This window comes from Schistocerca gregaria, chromosome X (assembly GCF_023897955.1).
Source record: "Schistocerca gregaria isolate iqSchGreg1 chromosome X, iqSchGreg1.2, whole genome shotgun sequence".
NCBI lineage: Eukaryota > Metazoa > Arthropoda > Insecta > Orthoptera > Acrididae > Schistocerca > Schistocerca gregaria.
The window spans coordinates 589,498,695-589,516,639 of record NC_064931.1 but is presented as its reverse complement, the minus strand read 5'-3'; the positions used below and the strand labels follow the sequence as shown (position 1 = coordinate 589,516,639).

General features: G+C 43.3%; 1 protein-coding gene and 1 pseudogene across 2 annotated transcripts in view; both read right to left on the bottom strand.

Moving 5' to 3' along the window:
* LOC126299061 (uncharacterized) overlaps positions 1 to 17,945 on the bottom strand; it is a 1,316,522-nt gene that overhangs the window by 670,451 nt on the left and 628,126 nt on the right. The window lies entirely within an intron of this gene.
* Positions 9,298 to 9,415, bottom strand: LOC126300144 (5S ribosomal RNA; annotated as a pseudogene).

Below are 17,945 nucleotides of genomic sequence, written 5' to 3'. Positions count from 1 at the left end.
TACCAGACGCTTGTGAGGTTCGGTGTCAAAAAAGCCTTCTGGAGATCTAAAAAGACAGAAACTATTTGAAATCACTTGTCGATAGCTCTTAACACTTTGTGCTAGTTAACTCCTTGTCATTGAAGGTATTCGCTTAAATTGTCAACAAACACTTGAAAACACAGGGTTTCACTAGCTTTAGAAATATATATAGGATGCAGTACCATCTTAACGGTTCTTTCCTGGCGCATATTTGAATAAGACAAATGGTAACGAAATCTACTGGCTGGCCATAAGACGAGGAATGCTACCCTATACAGATGAAGCAATGACAGAGTGTCGGCTTTTTATCGCTTCCGTGCATTTAATGCAGACTCAGAATGCGTGAATGAGCAAATCTTGTCGCATAATTGTGGATTCCATCGTCCTTCCACCAGTTTACATAGACGCTCATAGTTCTAGCTCACGAACAGCCGACCACCTCCGCCGTTTCCGAGAGGCACGTTCCCAGGCATCGGGCCGTACGTTTGTCACAGTCGCTTATGTCAGCGAATTTCCTCAAATGTGGCCAGTATCTCTGCTTCGCTTGCAGACTTTCGTTGTCAGATCGCGCACCGGCAACGCCACAAGGCGGCAATGACGTTTTTTCTCATCAGTGTAGTAATGAAACATTGCTCTAGGATACCACAAACAACTTGATTGTTTTCCCTCGATTATGTGCAGGGAGGAGAGCGAGGAAAAGTTTCTGAAAATTAATCACTAGGATCCTAAAGACAGCAGACATTATACAATTTCCCCTGAATCTCGTTGGTATCAATTTTAGTTTCTGGGGTTATGTTCCAAGCTAAAGCTACAAAAAGACATAGTATGCGTGGGAATGGAAGAAGTGAGGAATAACTGAAAGAATTACGACTGTAAAAAGTGATAAGCTACACTGTCATATCTGTTAATTTTACGGAAAGAAAACGTCGCGCAGACACAATCAGAACACACTGGGGGTATTTTGGAGGGAGAAAGAGAACAGCAGGGACAACTACGAGGAAGATGTGCCGTGACGACCACTTTAAACTTTCGGAGGAAACTTGTGGCCCGCCCAGCGCCAAGTTTACCTGTCGCCAGACAGCCACTGTGAAATACGAGCGACCTGTTAGAGGGAAACATCGCTGCCTGCGACACTGTCGTGGCGAGGCTTGTCGGGCTGCAGAGCACGTTTACAATTAATGTTCCAGGATCTCTTGAAAGACTTCCTTCGATCCTCTCGATCGCGTCAGTACATAAAATAGATTAAATTATCTACTGCAGCCACCCACCACAGAAAATTAATTATCTTAAGCAGTTACTGTGTCTCTATTAGCACTCAGCAAGACATCATATGGTATGTTGTACAAAATAAAGGGCGTGTCAAAATAAATTTATCTGTCCCCTGTTCCGTTCGCAGAAGGTACATGGGAAGAAAGACTGGGGTTAACTCAATGGGTATGCCAATATTTCTCCAATTTTACCATCATGAACACTACTTGACAGGTATGTGGGAGGAAATGTACCTCGTAATTCGTCTTGGAACGTGCGGTTCCACAAAATTAAGTCTCCTCACCGTAGTGCCTCCCTCTTGATATTGTTGAGTTCTGCGATGTTATTATTTCGATCACACGAGTTTCGAATGGCGGCGATCTTATTCTAATCTTCTCTACATGATTCACCATTCCGAGTCGGTAACGGTCCCGAACTGATGTGCGGTTTTAAAAACAAGCAGAACAAATATTTAGCATGTAACCTCTTCAGTGGATACGTTACTCTTCCTTCGTCTTTATCCAATGAAAAGCAATCTGCCTTCTTCAAAGACTGACTTATATAGACGTTTCACCTTACAGTGTTCCGTATGGATATCACTTGATGTAACTTATACCAATGATTGCTCAGTGATTGTGTAATCAGACTAAGTTAGACATTTCCCTCTATTTACTTGCATGATATTATGTGTGTGCATACTGTGAGACAACAGACATAATTTCACTTACACAAAGTGATGATCGCTGAGCGGAGTGGCCGCGCGGTTTGAGGCGCCATGTCATGGACTGCGTGACCCCTCCGACCGGAGGTTCGAGTCCTCCCTGGGCATGGGTGTGTGTGTGTTGTTCTTAGCATAAGTTAGTTTAAGTTGTGTGTAAGACTAGGGTCCGATGACCTTAGCATTTTGGTCCCTTAGGAATTCACACACACTGGAACATTTGAAAGTGATGAGCATATGGATTTGTTTCTGAATTTGACAATAATTTTTTATGATGTGATCTCCCTTTGTACAACTAAGTCGTCCTCGAACAGTGTGACACATATACTGACATCATTTACCTGGTTATTTATATTCGCACATGATCACTTGAACTTTGTACTGGCCATGGGCGAGACACTCGGAAACAGGATGAGCAAGGCGCGTAATGTCAGTGTCTCTAACTGCGGCCTATAATGGATGATAGACACATGTCTTTTTGTGGTAATCAACCTTCTGACTGGTTTGATGCAGCCCGCTATGAATTCCTCTCCTCTCACATATTTGTAGGATATATTCCAATCTCAGTCTTCCCGTCTAGTTTTTACCCTTTTACGTCTCGCTCAAGTACTATGCAAGTTATTCCTTGATACCCTAACACATGTTTTATTATTGTGTTCCTTCTTCCTATCAGAGTCTTCTATATTTTCCTCTACTAATAGATTCTTATTTTGCTTGCAAGTTAGCAGAACTCCATCACTTTGCTTACTTCGTGGTCCCCTGTTTCGACGTTAAGATCATCGCTAATCACATTTCTGCTGAATCAGATTTTCACTCTGCAGCGGAGTGTGCACCGATGTGAAACTTCCTGACAGATTAAAACTGTGTGCCGGACAGAGACTCGAACTCGGGACCTTTGCCTTTCTCGGGCAAGTGCTCTACCATCTGAGCTACCCAAGCGCAACTCACACCCCCTCCTCACAGCTTTACGTCTCGTCTCCTACCTTCCAAACTTTACAGAAGCTCTCCTACGAAGGTTGGAAGGTAGGAGATGAGGTCCTGGCAGAAGTAAAGCTGTGGGGAGGAGGCGTGAGTCGTGCTTGCGTATCTCACATAGTAGAGCACTTGCCCGCGAAAGGCAAATGTCCCGAGTTCGAGTCTCGGTCCGACACACAGTTTTAATCTGCCAGGAAGTTTCACATTTCTACTGCTCTTCATAGCTTCAATCTTTCTTCGGTTTACTCTGAATTAATAGTGTGTACTCACTAGACTGTCGTTCCATTCAACAGCTCCTGCAATTCTTCCTCACTTTCACTGAGGACCTTATCCTTGATATCCTTAACCTCTGAATTTTAATCCAGTCTTCTGAAACTTTTTTCTTATTTCCGTCATTACTTCTTCGATGAACAGTAGAAACAAAAGAATATATCCCTGCCTAATCCAATTTCAATTCTGAGCGTTTCGTACTGGGTCCTCTATCGCTACTTATCCTTCTTGGTCTTTGTACATATTATATTTAACCCCTCGGTCACTGTAGCTTAGGGCTATTAACCTGAGAATTTTGAAGATTTTTCACCATCTTAAATTGTCGAACGCTTTTTGTATTTCGACAAATGCTATGAGCGTCTCTCGATTTTTCTAAAGCCTTGCTTCCAGGCCGGCCGGTGTGGCCGAGCGGTTCTAGGCGCTTCGGTCTGGAACCGCGCTACCGCTACGGTCGCAGGTTCGAATCCTGTCTCGGTCATGGATGTGTGTGATGTCCTTAGGTTAGTTAGGTTTAAGTAGTTCTAAGGGGCTGGTGACCTCAGCTGTTAAGTCCCATAGTGTTCAGAGCCGTTTGAAGCATTTGAACCCATGCGAATACAGTGTCCTACCTCAATATCACTTCACTAGGCAGTTGTGGAGTACGATAGTTATTTAGCACTTAAAGTGTCTCATGGAACCCATGACACTACGCTTCCGGAGAACTAGAGTGCTACATGTTACTAGAAAAGTGTCTTTAATTGTTCATGAGTGTACAGTGACAAGCGCCAGTCCCATGAAGCTGTGAAACGACGCTGCGCGCATTTACACCGGTGTCTTCGCACCAACGTAAAGCGGTTAGAGTAACATATTTTGTAATAATGAATGTTGTTTACTACGCGGCAGTAATACATGTTGACGGAGTCTTTTTGGAAAATCAAGATAGGCAGACTATCTAAAGTCTGTGAATAGAAAGACTGATGATCCCCATAGCAATATTGGGTCTTTCAAAGAATTTTTCGAGTATATAAGAGTGACAATACGCGAGTGTCGCACATGTTATAAAATTCTGCAACAAAGTGACAAAAATAGTTTTAGTTTGTAGGTTTGCGAATTTCAGCCTTAAAAGAATGAAAACTATAGGTCGTTGCCAAAGTCATTTATCATTCAGCACTAGCTCAAATGCAAATGCATTGAGATGATGATAAACCGCGATATTACGGGAAGGAATATGCCAATGATCACCTGAATTAATTTACGGAATCCTACAAAACGTAAATTAACATTTTCGGGCGAGAATTTTCGAACCTTCGGCTTTGTAGCAGTCCAGTCTTTACCACTGAACTACTTGGCTCAGTCATGCAAGATCTTGACTGCTTCCTCAGCTGTGTCTTTGCTCTTGACGTTTCAGCACATATCTTTTGGTACTTTCTCCCGTTACCGCCGAACACGCAATCAGAAATTTGACAGTTTTTCAGTGGTGTGTATTCATCATTCATACACACCACTTACGCAGCCAGAAAATGCAATGCGATTGTTGACTCCCTCTGTCACATTTCAGCTTTTCTGGCTGATGTAAATATTTGTGTGAAAGAAATGTAGTGCTACGAACAGTATACGTGTGAGGCGTCATGTTGTTTAGGATGGACCCACATTCCTTGATGTCTATCACGTCAAATTGTAAGTGCGTAGGTGTATGGAAATGAAACTGTTTATACTTGTGAAATGTAATTACTTGCGTAATTCGTCAGTCAGGATTGATGTTCATCTACGGATTGCACCCTCTACTGAAGATTTGCTTATTAAAGAAACACCGAAACTGGGTATGTCGACGTACACAGTACACCGTAGTGCTTAGGGCAAGCAGTTGTGCAACACTTAATGAATTATATAAAACCACTTTCTGAAAGTGAACCACCTGCATTTCAACCACTCCCCCCCGCCCCCCCCCCCCCCCCAGCCACTCACTCTCCTTCACGTGCATGTATATAAAATACACTGCCGTGACAAGTCACGGGATAGTGATATGCAAATATACAGATGGCTGTAATATCGCTTACACAAGGTATAAAAGGGTAGTACATTAGCGGAGCTGCCATTTACACTCAGGTGATTCATGTGGAATGATGTCATTCAATACTCCGAGATATACAATGTCAACAGTGTGCCGAGAGTACCTAATTTCAGTCATAACCTCTCACCACTGAGAACACTGTGGCGTCGGTCTTCATTTAACGACCGAGAGCACCGGCGTTTGCGTAGAGTTATCAGTGGTAACAGAAAAGCAACACTGAGTAAAATAACCGCAGAAATAAATGTGGGACGTACGACGAACGTATCCGTGGACAGTGCGTTTGGCGTTAATGGGCTATGGCTGCAGACGACCGACAAGAGCAACAGTACGACATCGCCTTCAGAGTTTCTCCTGGGCTTGTGACCATGTCGGTTGGAGCCTAGACGACTGGAAAACGGTGGCCTGATCAGATGAGTTCTGGTTTCACTTGGTAAGAGCTGATGGTAGACTTGGAGTGTGGCACAGACACTACGAAGCAATGAACCAAGGTTGTCAACAAGGCACTGTGCAAGCTGGTGGTGGCTCCATAATAATGTGGACTGTGTTTACATGAATGGACTGGGTCCTATGGTTCAACTGAACCGATCACTGGCCGGAAATGGTTATGTTTGGCTGCTTGGAGACCATTTGCAGCCTTTCATGGACTTCATGTTCCCCAACAGCGGTGCAATTTTTATGGATGTCAATATGCCATGTCACCGGGCCGCTCTTGATCGCGAACGGTTTGAACAACAGTCTGAACCATTCGAATGAATAATATGACCCCAGATCGCCCGACGTTAATCTCATCGAACATTTATGAAACATAATCGAGAGGTCAGTTCGTGTACGAAATCATGCACCGACAAGACTTTCGCAGTTATGGACGGATATAGAGGCTGCATAGGTCATTATTTCTGCAGGAGATTTCCAACAACTTGCTGAGTCCGTACCACCTCGAGCTGCTGCACTACGCCGAGGATAAGGAGGTCCGACAACATATTAGGAGGTATCCCATCTCTTTTAGCACCTTAGTATTAATATTTCCTCACAGGACGCATCACAACAACAAAAAATTCCACCAAAAATTCATCGTTATTTCACTATTGTTTCGAAGTTTCCTTAAGTGGAATGACCACATAGAACAAATAGTGGGAAAAGCAGGTGCCTGAGTCAGATACATAGGAAGAATCTTAAGGTAATGCAACTTATCCACGAAGGAAGTGTGTTATAAGGGGTTGTTCGACCGATTCTTGAGTATTCTTTATGTTTCTCGGATCCCTACCATATAAGGCTGATAGAAGAGATAGAGATGATCCAACGAAGAGCGGCGCGGTTCGACACTGGATCGTTTACTCGGCGCTAGAGCGTTATGGAGATGCTCAACAAACTCCACTGGCAGACGTTACGAGGCAGGCGTTGTGCATCACGGAGAGATTTACTGCTCAAATTTCAAGATAGCACTTTTCCAGGAAGAGTCGGACAACATATTGCTTCCTCTCACATGCGTCTCCCATAATAACCTCAAGGAGAAACTTCGAGAAATTAAAGCCATACAGAGGCTTAACGATAGTCGTTCTTCCCACTTGCTGAAACTGAGTTGGAGGGCTCAGTTAGTGGTACGGAAAGTACCCTTCGCCTCACACCTCGAGGTGGTTTGCGGAGTGTGACGTACATGTAGATAATTGCACAACACTCGAAGGTAATCATCTTGCTAAGCTTGGAAGCTCCTGTTCGCGTTATATCAGTGTTTAGGAATTACATTTGTGTTTTAAACTCCACATTCTGCGAAACACAATGTATTTCTTTTCCTATCCACCTAACATGTTTCGACACCTGCAAGTCATCTGCTGTGGGTCTCTGTTCATTTCTGTAGTAATATTAAACAAGGTTCATGGATGTTTTCTGACTGGGTGTTGTGTGATGTCCTTAGGTTACTTAGGTTTAAGTAGTTCTAAGTTCTAGGGGACTGATGACCATAGATGTTAAGTGCCATAGTGCTCAGAGCCATGGATGTTTTTCTATGTACGTGTACATTTTTTATTTTGGTTCGGTTGCTCATCCAACACTACAGTGATAAAAAAAAAGTGGTGAACATGTGGGCGGTGACAACAACATAGCATTTCTCGAAGAGTATGGCAATAAGAGGATTTTTCAGATCTCGTTTTTGCGAAAAAATATCCTGTGAAAACAATGTATGTAATTACAAAAGAAAAGGGAAACACACCAAAGATACAAAATAGGAAGGAAAAAGAGTGTGCAGGACATATACAACTACTAATCTTGAAAAGGTATTTCTAAATTAATAACTATTTAAGTAAATTCTTCCGACTACTTCTTAGACGACATGATCAAACGATAAAAATGTATAAAAACAGCCAAACCTGAACAAAAATCTTTCACAATTAATGTAGTTTTAGATGAGCAACCTAAACAAAATAAAAATGTAAATTAACATAGAAAAGAATTCCATAAACGTTATTTAATATTACTACAGTAATGAACAGAGACCCACAGCAGGTGACTCGTAGCTGTCGAAACATGTTTAGATAAATAGGAAAAGAAATAAATTGCGTTATGCAGAATGTGAAATTTAAAAACTCAAATTTAATTCCGAAACACTGATATAATGATGAATTGAGCTTCCAGGCCGAGCAAGATGATTGTCTTCAATTGTTATCGAAAGTATGGAACACTTCCAAGCAATAGTAAAATAACGTAGATGTCTGGCTGCATCAGAGGGAAAAACAGTTATTAACCGCCAATGCACCACTGACACAGAAGAGTGAGACGTCATTTGCCGTAGTGTACTTGTGTGAGGCGTATTGTCCGCTAGAGAAAGTTGTTCTTAAGCTACTTGTCATGTAGCCCTTCTTGATGTACGAAGTCGCTCGACCCCACCCTGTACTCTCTTATGATGAGCTCGGGGTTTTAGGACCTCGCTGTAATCACTCACTCTTCTAGTCACTCCTACCTTAAATTCCTTGTATAGTTTATGAGAAGGCACTGCCAAACACCAAATAGACTGTAAACATCTCCAGACCGACTTTCCTACACAACAGGTGCGATCCATTGCGCTGCGTTACCTTGTGTGGAGACTGGTCATTAGGTGCCTCTGGCCGTGTGCTCCATATGAGTGCAAGGCTCTCCTAATCGCCCGCCGACCCAGACGGTATGGCCACGAGCGCAAGCCTGTGCCTACGACAGTCAGTATACGCGTATTCGTACGTCAAGTGAAAGTCACTGTCGACCTTAATAGGAAACAGCCCCTGCAACTATTATTGAAACACACGCAAGACTAACAACGCAGCATCTAACGTACTTTGCTATGATTTAAAATAGTATCCACGTAATTTACATCGTCAGAATTATGTGTGGCTTCTCACATATCCAGATGTGCATAGCCCTCCTTTAGCCAAGTTGGAGGTATTAATGTATGTCCATATGCTAATGGAACGTTGTATAACATTCGGACAAATAATGGCTAAGCTGGTAGAGCCACCTGTGAGTTATCCTCTATGGGACTCAGAAAAGATTTTAGAGACTAAAGTGATCACATTGCTCTCCTGATTTGAATTTAATATAGTATGTTTGTGTTGCTTTGGAATATGAGTTATTTCTTTACCTTCCTCTATTAGATTAACGTTCCGACAATACCTTGATGTGACAACTGTGTTCGATCTCATACACAATTCTAGAGCATCCTCATCAACAGCGTAACCCATTATAGATGAGCTATATTATTGCTCGGAATAACCACACTCTGTTTCGTACTATACCAAGTTGGCACATGTGCAGTAACGGAAAAAAATTACAACACAATAAGTAATTAATCCCCTCGGGCCATGAAGGCCCAAAGGTACCGACCGGCCGCCGTGTCATCCTCAGCCAATAAGCGTCACTGGATGCGGATATGGTGGGGTATGTGGTCAGCACACCGCTCTCACGACCGTATGTCAGTTTCCGAGACCGAAGCCGCTACTTCTCAATCAAGTAGCTCCTCAGTTTGCTTCACAAGGGCTGAGTGCATCCCGTTTGCTAACAGCTCTCGGCAGACCGGATGGTCACCCATCCAAGTGCTAGCCCAGCCCGACAGTGCTTAACTTCGGTGATCTGATGGGAACCGGTGATACCACTGCGGCAAGGCCGTTGGCAAAAAGTAATTAATGTCGTCTAATGAATTGCGGGAATAAATTCTTCACGGTAACATACACTCCTGGAAATGGAAAATAAGAACACATGTGTCAGACCCACCATACTTGCTCCGGACACTGCGGGAGGGCTGTACAAGCAATGAACACACGCACGGCACAGCGGACACACCAGGAACCGCGGTGTGGGCCGTCGAATGGCGCTAGCTGCGCAGCATTTGTGCACCGCCGCCGTCAGTGTCAGCCAGTTTGCCGTGGCATACGGAGAACCATCGCAGTCTTTAACACTGGTAGCATACCGCGACAGCGTGGACGTGAACCGTATGTGCAGTTGACGGACTTTGAGCGAGGGCGTATAGTGGGAATGCGGGAGGCCGGGTGGACGTACCGCCGAATTGTTCAACACGTGGGGCGTGAGGTCTCCACAGTACATCGATGTTGTCGCCAGTGGTCGGCGGATGGTGCACGTACCCGTCGACCTGGGACCGGACCGCAGCGACGCACGGATGCACGCCAAGACCGTAGGATCATACGCAGTGCCGTAGGGGACCGCACCGCCACTTCCCAGCAAATTAGGGACACTGTTGCTCCTGGGGTATCGGCGAGGACCATTCGCAACCGTCTCCATGAAGCTGGGCTACGGTCCCGCACACCGTTAGGCCGTCTTCCGCTCACGCCCCAACATCGTGCAGCCCGCCTCCAGTGGTGTCGCGACAGGCGTGAATTGAGGGACGAATGGAGACGTGTCGTCTTCAGCCATGAGAGTCGCTTCTGCCTTGGTGCCAATGATGGTCGTATGCATGTTTGGCGCCATGCAGGTGAGCGCCACAATCAGGACTGCATACGACCGAGGCACACAGGGCCAACACCCGGCATCATGGCGTGGGGAGCGATCTCCTACACTGGCCGTACACCTCTGGTGATCGTCGAGGGGACACTGAATAGTGCACGGTACATCCAAACCGTCATCGAACCCATCGTTCTACCATTCCTAGACCGGCAAGGGAACTTGCTGTTCCAACAGGACAATGCACGTCCGCATGTATCCCGTGCTACCCAACGTGCTCTAGAAGGTGTAAGTCAACTACCCTGGCCAGCAAGATCTCCGGATCTGTCCCCCATTGAGCATGTTTGGGACTTGATGAAGCGTCGTGTCACGCGGTCTGCACGTCCAGCACGAACGCTTGCCCAACTGAGGCGCCAGGTGGAAATGGCATGGCAAGCCGTTCCACAGGACTACATCCAGCATCTCTACGATCGTCTCCATGGGAGAATAGCAGCCTGCATTCCTGCGAAGGTGGATTTACACTGTACTAGTGCCGACATTGTGCATGCTCTGTTGCCTGTGTCTATGTGCCTGTGGTTCTGTCAGTGTGATCATGTGATGTGTCAATAAAGTTTCCCCTTCCTGGGACAATGAATTCACGGTATTCTTATTTCAATTTCCAGGAGTGTATTTAAGTGATTAACATAGCAAGATCACAGGTTAATATAAGCGTGTATAAGCCAGTGCCGGATGTCAATCTGTGGGATGGAGTTCCATGCCTGTTGCACTTGATCGGTCAATACAGAGACTCATAACGCTGTTTGCAGATAACACTGGAATTGACATCCGATCATGTCACATATGTGCCCCATTGGAGACAAATCTGGTGATCGAGAAGGCCAAGGCAACATGTGGACACTCTGAGAGCATGTTGGGTTACAACAGCCGTATGTGGGAGAATGTTAACCTGTTGGAAAACACCCCAGGCATGGTAGCACAACAGATCGAATCACCAGACTGATGTACAATTTTGCAGTCAGGATGCGTGGAATAACCACGACGGTGCTCCTACTGTTATACGTAATCGCACCGTAGAGCATGGCTCCAGCTGTAGATCTAGGGCGTCTAGGCTGCAGACAGGTCGAGTTCACATCCTCAACTGGTCTCCTTCTAACCAACGAATGGCCATCACTGGCACCGAGACAGAACCAACTTTCACCAGACCATGGAAGCTGCAGTTGGTGGTGGTTTGGGTTCAGTTGGATGAATGCTAAAGGACGTCTTGTTCTGGGCTATCCTTGAAGTAGCCAATTTGTAACAATTCGTTGTATCACTGCGGTGCCAACTGCTTCTCAAATTGCTGCTGCAGATGAGGTACGATGCGTCAGAATCATACGCCGGTCACTACAGTCGTCCTTCTCCGTAGTGCCACGTGGCAGTGCGGAGTCTGATATTCTTGGGACCGTACATTTTCATGACCACCACTACCAGCAACCATGTACAATGGCTACATTCTTGCCAGGTCTTTCTGCAGAGTCGTAGAACGAACATCCAGATTCTCGTAGCCCTGTTATCCGACCTCGTTCAATCTCAGTAAGGTGTTGATAATGGCGTCTTTCTCCCTTCAAGGCATTCTTGACAAGCATCAACTCTCCACGTCCAATCTCAAAGGTAAGTAACGCTCAGAACCGTTGCAGTACGTATTTAAATCAAACGTTATTTGTATCCTCATAGTGGCGTTACTAGTACCACAATTATGCGAGTGGTTCGAATTTTCAATAGACATCATCTTTCAGATGTAAAAACACTCAAACCATCTTTAGTTCATGTTGCACAACTTCTTGCTGTTGCGGTTTTTTTCCGTCAGTAAATTTTTTACGCATCAGACATGGTGTAACTCAGAATTTTTTGTTTGTTTGTTACTGCGTTTTCGTATATTGTTGTTATGCTGTGTCCTACGTGCTACAGATACATTTTTATTCATCACTGTTTTCTTGACTTCCTTACCTTTTGTAAACCTGTGATAGAACTTAGTGTTCCAAGTAAGGCTAAAGCCTTGTGCCTGCCGTTGCGCGGCAACCAATACAGGGAAAGCAGGCACCGATCGTTGTATTCACTACGGCCGTTTCTCGGACTGTGGCAGTTGGATTAACGGCTTTAGCCGGAAATATACTAGACAAGTTAGGAGCGGCGATGGAAAAAAGCATGAGAAAATCTTTTATCACTTTTGCACTTCAGTCTGCTGTTTTAATAGTTTCTGCTCACAGGGTTGTGAACAAATCCTGCAACGTTACAAAATGACAGTAGTGCACCTTGACTATTGAGATACTGCTACTCGTCATTAGTACTGCAACTGGATATTGCAGTCTGAGCGTGTTTGAGGGGGTGATCCTGAAGAGCTGTTTTCTCTAACGAAGCACGGCTGCATTAACCGAAGTGCATGAACTTGCAGAGCAATCGAGGAGCCCCTTGTAAGTTACATCACAAGCCTTTGCGTGATATGAATACAGGGCTGTGGCATGCAGTTATTTCAACACCAATTTTGGACCTGTCTTTTTTCACTTTTTCTACCAAACGAAAGCTTCTAACAGGTATATGAACAATATACTGCAATGTGTTTTCAGAAAACTAACAACCAACGAGAGATCATGCTGTTATTTCTTGCAGAAAAATGCAAGAGTACACTCCGCTAGGGTGTCTGTTACAGTTTTACGACCGGTTTTTGTTGACAGGAACCATTATATCTGAATTTGCCTGTCGATGTACTATTGTTACTTTGCTGGGTTTCTGTCTGAATTTATGCTCACAAATTTGGAATGGGAAATGGCACAGTCATTATCTCGGAATTTTTCCCAAGACAGCTCCTGACTCTCCTAGTTCGAATAAATTCAATACCCTAGTTGCCAAAGTTCGAGGGAACCTGTCTCCGTCGTATTGTCCCCTGCGCAATACTGGACACACGGTCGTAATGAAACATGCAGTGAATGTTACATTAACGAAAGATCACCGAAACCCAGTGCAGTTTTGGAATGGAGAGACTCGACCATGGTGGTATCTAGTTCACATGGAATAGCCATGGAGTTGAGATAATCGACGGGCAGCCATTCGAAGAAGAAATATTCGCACCTGGTGAAGGGAGTAGCGTACGACACCGAATGAGCTGCTTTGTTTGCGCCTCCGGTGGTGTGACGTACTGACGGCGGCAGCAGATAGCGGCCACAATGCCAGCCATTCAGCTGCTTATCTCCGCGGAAATTACGCGCCTCTGTGGCCGACACGAGAGCAGGAACCGCGCGCAGCTGTGCGCGAGATCGCATAAACTTTGCTGACCCACTCGTCCTCACCTCCTCAAGAGCTGAGAAGGGACACAGCACCCTCGTCGTACACAAGGCGTTTCACACCGATCGGGAGCATGTTGAAAATTTCATAAGAACATGTTTCGAATGTATTGTGATTGTAGAGGCACAACTGCTAGGTGTTCGTTGCACAGTTCCAGTGCGCTTGCGTAAAACTGAAATAGGTGTTTAGTATCGACAGCTATAGCTCCTGAATCGGACGAGAATACAGCCGCAAGCTGATATACTGTGATAAAGTATGTATTCAAAATAACGTCGCGTATGTCTGTGCAGCCCGACAAGGTATGTGCTTAGGACTTTAAAATGCTCTACAACATTTTGAAGAACTGTGTAGTTTGTTTCCTAACCTAGGAGTTACAGATTCAATAGTGGTTGCTAATTTTCTAACAAATTTCTCGATAATTGTATACTACTCAGCATACATTTCTTCGGAAAGTGCTACTGAACGATATGTGCATTAGATACAAGCCACGTCTTCATTTAGAGAAAGTAGTTTTAACAAGCATTAGTTGTCAACAAACAAAGTTATAATGAAAACTGTTTCATCAAGAATTTTATTCCTTTTATCAGTGATTTGCTACAACTTCACGCGGGGCTTCACTGACCGTAAACTGGACGTATTCCTTCTTCATGCCGCTATATACCACTGAGGTAATACGTCCACTAAACCACACTGACTGGTTATTATTCGTAGTGATTGAAGAAACTTGAAGTATTTAAGTATACAGAAAAAAAATTAAAAATAAGTCGACTCAGTTGCTTGCATTAGCAACATGCATACTCTCATTAACGAACGTCAAAAATTACTGAAAAGAGCGACATGGGAAGTTGCGTAGAGAGATAGAAACTCTACTGAATTCTGCCATTGGAATTTTGGGGAGTTTGAAAAAATTAAGTAGTTCTAACCTATTCGTGTATTCTTGCATAAACTATTTCAGCAGGCTATTTATATACTTATGATCATATTTGTGTGGTCTCATTTACTTGTAGAAGGAAGAGAACACGTAACACCATAGCTTTAATACTCTACTGATTTATTTTGCCTTTTGTTTTACTTAATGTTACATAGTTGAGCTTCTGTAAATATGTGATTGAATCCATAACAATAAATTGTATACTCCTTTCTTTGTAAAAACTTTGAATGTCATGGTTTGATTCTATGCAATGTAGCATATCTGTCATTTAAATTCTTAGTTTCAATGGGAGGGAGCCAAAACTTACTGTATACATTTGGAATTTGGGTGAATAATTTTTTGTAGCAACGCTAGTATGTGCAAATGTTCTGTTTTGTTTAAAATGATTGTTTGCTGTTATATAAACTGCTGACCTTCACTTAGGGTTCTTAGTTACGTTATATATAAAGTGTTGTGGTTCCCCTCGCAAATTGTGGTTGCCCTGGGTAGAAAAGGTGGAACAAGAGACAGTCGGGAACGAGCTACCAAACTGTGAACTGCCACGTAAAAGTTGTATATTGTGCTGGTTCCGAGAGAGGCTTTTTCTGCCACTTTCCAATGCCTCGGATGGATGGATAAATAGCTGGAACGATTCTGGAATTGGTATCCATCATCGCCACCAAGAAGGGACAGAGTCCTGCAATTCTGCCTGAAAATCCACCTACCAACATGCAGTTGCCACCGCATTGTGCAATCACTGTAACGGAATAATATAATAATGTACAGTGAAGGATCAGCTTATTGGATGTGTTAGTGTGCTCAAATATAAGATAACTTACAACTGAATTTATGTACCTACCTTGATTTTTTCCCTATCACAACATCTCTCAGTTTCCTCTCCATTTGAACTATGATTACCGAGTGTCCTAGTTTGTGGAAAAAATTAAAGCCTCAGAACATTAAATAATGTTGTTTGATCTTTGGTAAGAAGGGAGTGTTCAGATTTACTGTGAATTTAGTGAAATTGTGGGAGGTAGTAAATGTAGTCTTGTGAAAGCCTCCCAGGGATGGAAACAGTCTAATTTAAAGTTTGGTGGGGTTTCAAAGTCACCTATTTAATCATTTACTTGAAAGTAGAAGATTGTGGTAATAAAGACAATTTCCAGTTTCTTTTAAAGATTAAAAGCTCTTAAAACTGAAGCTTATAAAGTGTTGCTTGGTTAATGATCATAGTGCTGCCTGTAGTAAAGTTTAAAAGGTGAATCAGTTTCTTGTAAATTTGTCAACATTGTGTCTCACTGTAGTAAAAGTCGTGAACTGCATTTATGGAAAGTTATATACTCATGCTTGCTAAACACTTGTTTCTTTTGGGCATTGAAAGTGCATATTAATAGTGTAATAAAATCCATAGGTTATCCTTTACCACTGTTTGTAAAAACAACAATTTCTTTATTCAAAAGACAGTGAGAAGTAACCTGTTAGTGAATTCCATTTAACTTTCATTCTAAACAGAATAGTATTTAGTTGAGAGATACTTAACCTGTGACCAATTCCTAATTTTGCGGTGAACTACATTTATAATTTCATGCCAGCTACGAAAATGTTTGAACAATAATACTGAACCTACGTCCAATTAATGAGGCTGCAGTGAATGTTAATAGTAATGTTATAAAGACCATTCAGTTTGAACAAGCCCTGAAAGTAATAGTGTGTTTCGGTATCTGTTATATTTTTGCAAACAGTTTGTGCTGCTCTAGCTGTTAGCTTCAATCTTACCGTAAACGTATGTATGTTTCAGAGTTCATTCCACTCGCGGGTGGCCAAGTATAGGTTGTGTTTGTCCGTTAAAGTTACTCATACCTACTTTCTTAAACGAGAATGTTAATCTCTCTCTTACCTAATTGTTTGTTACTGTTCGAATATTTACGTAACTCTGACTTCTATCGATAAGCGCCCCCCCCCCCCCCCCCGTTAGTAGGTACAACACGGTCAACAAGACAAGATTCCTCTCAGAGGGTAACACTGCTCTGTTGCTTTACACCATAATTGTTTTAACTAGATAGTTTTCTTTCACGACCTGCCTCCTACTTTAAGGTTATGGTATAGCAGTAGCATACAGTAGTGTTATAAATATGCCGTTCGCTTTACTACTTACCATTCTAAAAGCTATTCATTACCTCCTACATCATGCCAGATGGTTAGAACATAATGGAACTTTGCCTGAACTAGATACGAACTTGCCGAACACGAGTTTCCGGAGCTGGAGCTGAAGTGTGAACTGTGCACCAGACCGCTATAATCATGAACAGTGCTTCATCGACCACTGCTGGAACGTTACATGTCACGAGAAATGGACTATTTTTGACTTGCTAAGGAATCTTTAGGGCACACGTTGTACCTTACTTGTATCAGGATTAACTGGCTATGTGGTTCTCAGTCTCGGTGTACTGTGCATTAACTTTGCTTTCGGCTTTCCGGAGAACATAAATCGTACCAGTAGAAGCATTGTTAAAAATTCTAAGCTTTACAGATGGACTGTTGGGTAGTGCTAACGTCGAGCTCATTGAGAGCGTTCCTGATGAGACATCGGCAAAACATAATACCACATCTGTTGTGTCAAAATGTGTTTGTAACTAACGAATGAAACGGTGGAGGAAGATGCCTGTCGAGTCCGTGGCATTCCATATACCACATGCGCCTTCTGGGTCGTGGAAAGAGGCGAGCGCCTAAGAAAGCTCAATGTTCGTTGCCTGGATATGGATGTGGCCAAACCAGAGTTCCTCAGCTGCGGACTGGGGGGCATCGCAGGTCCTCTGTTATCGCAAGCTTTTTACGTGGTTCAGCGAACACCGAGCGGTGTGGTAATTGAACGTTGTGTGTCAGATTATAAAACCGTAAGACAATGTGACCTTACTCCTGTCGGATGAGTCAGACGACCACCATTCTTATAGTGGTGTGCAACATCTTAAAATAAACCTCCGCTGCAGACTCACAACTACAGACGAACTACACGAGTTAAGAAAGACAGAAACTTCAGCGCTAAGGTGGTTCGCATACTGGTCGACTTTTATCTCCGGGAAGATCAATGTGTAGCAGAAGGTTTGGTATCCATGGGCTACTTGAAAAGAACGTGTAATAAAATCACATTGCATCTTAATTCGGAATAAGACAGGCAGTGCAACATCGTATCATACTGATCTATGTGGTTACATAATTAGTGAAGACAGGTCTCATTGAGGAGTGGCTATGTTTGTAAATAATGCATACCACTCCTCGTCACTCCCCCACACTACTAGCCAAAATGCAACTGCTTTATCAGTGCATGTACATCATAGGGAAACAACCTCAATAAAATAATAATCCGATCCTTTTCCCTACCTCATAATTCAGATGATACAATTGCTGAAAGGTTCGAAGAAAACTTGAGATTTATTTCAAACACGAACTTGACTCATAAGATTATAGTTGGTGGTGACTTTAATTTACCCTCGATATGTTGACGTAAAGCCATGTTTAAT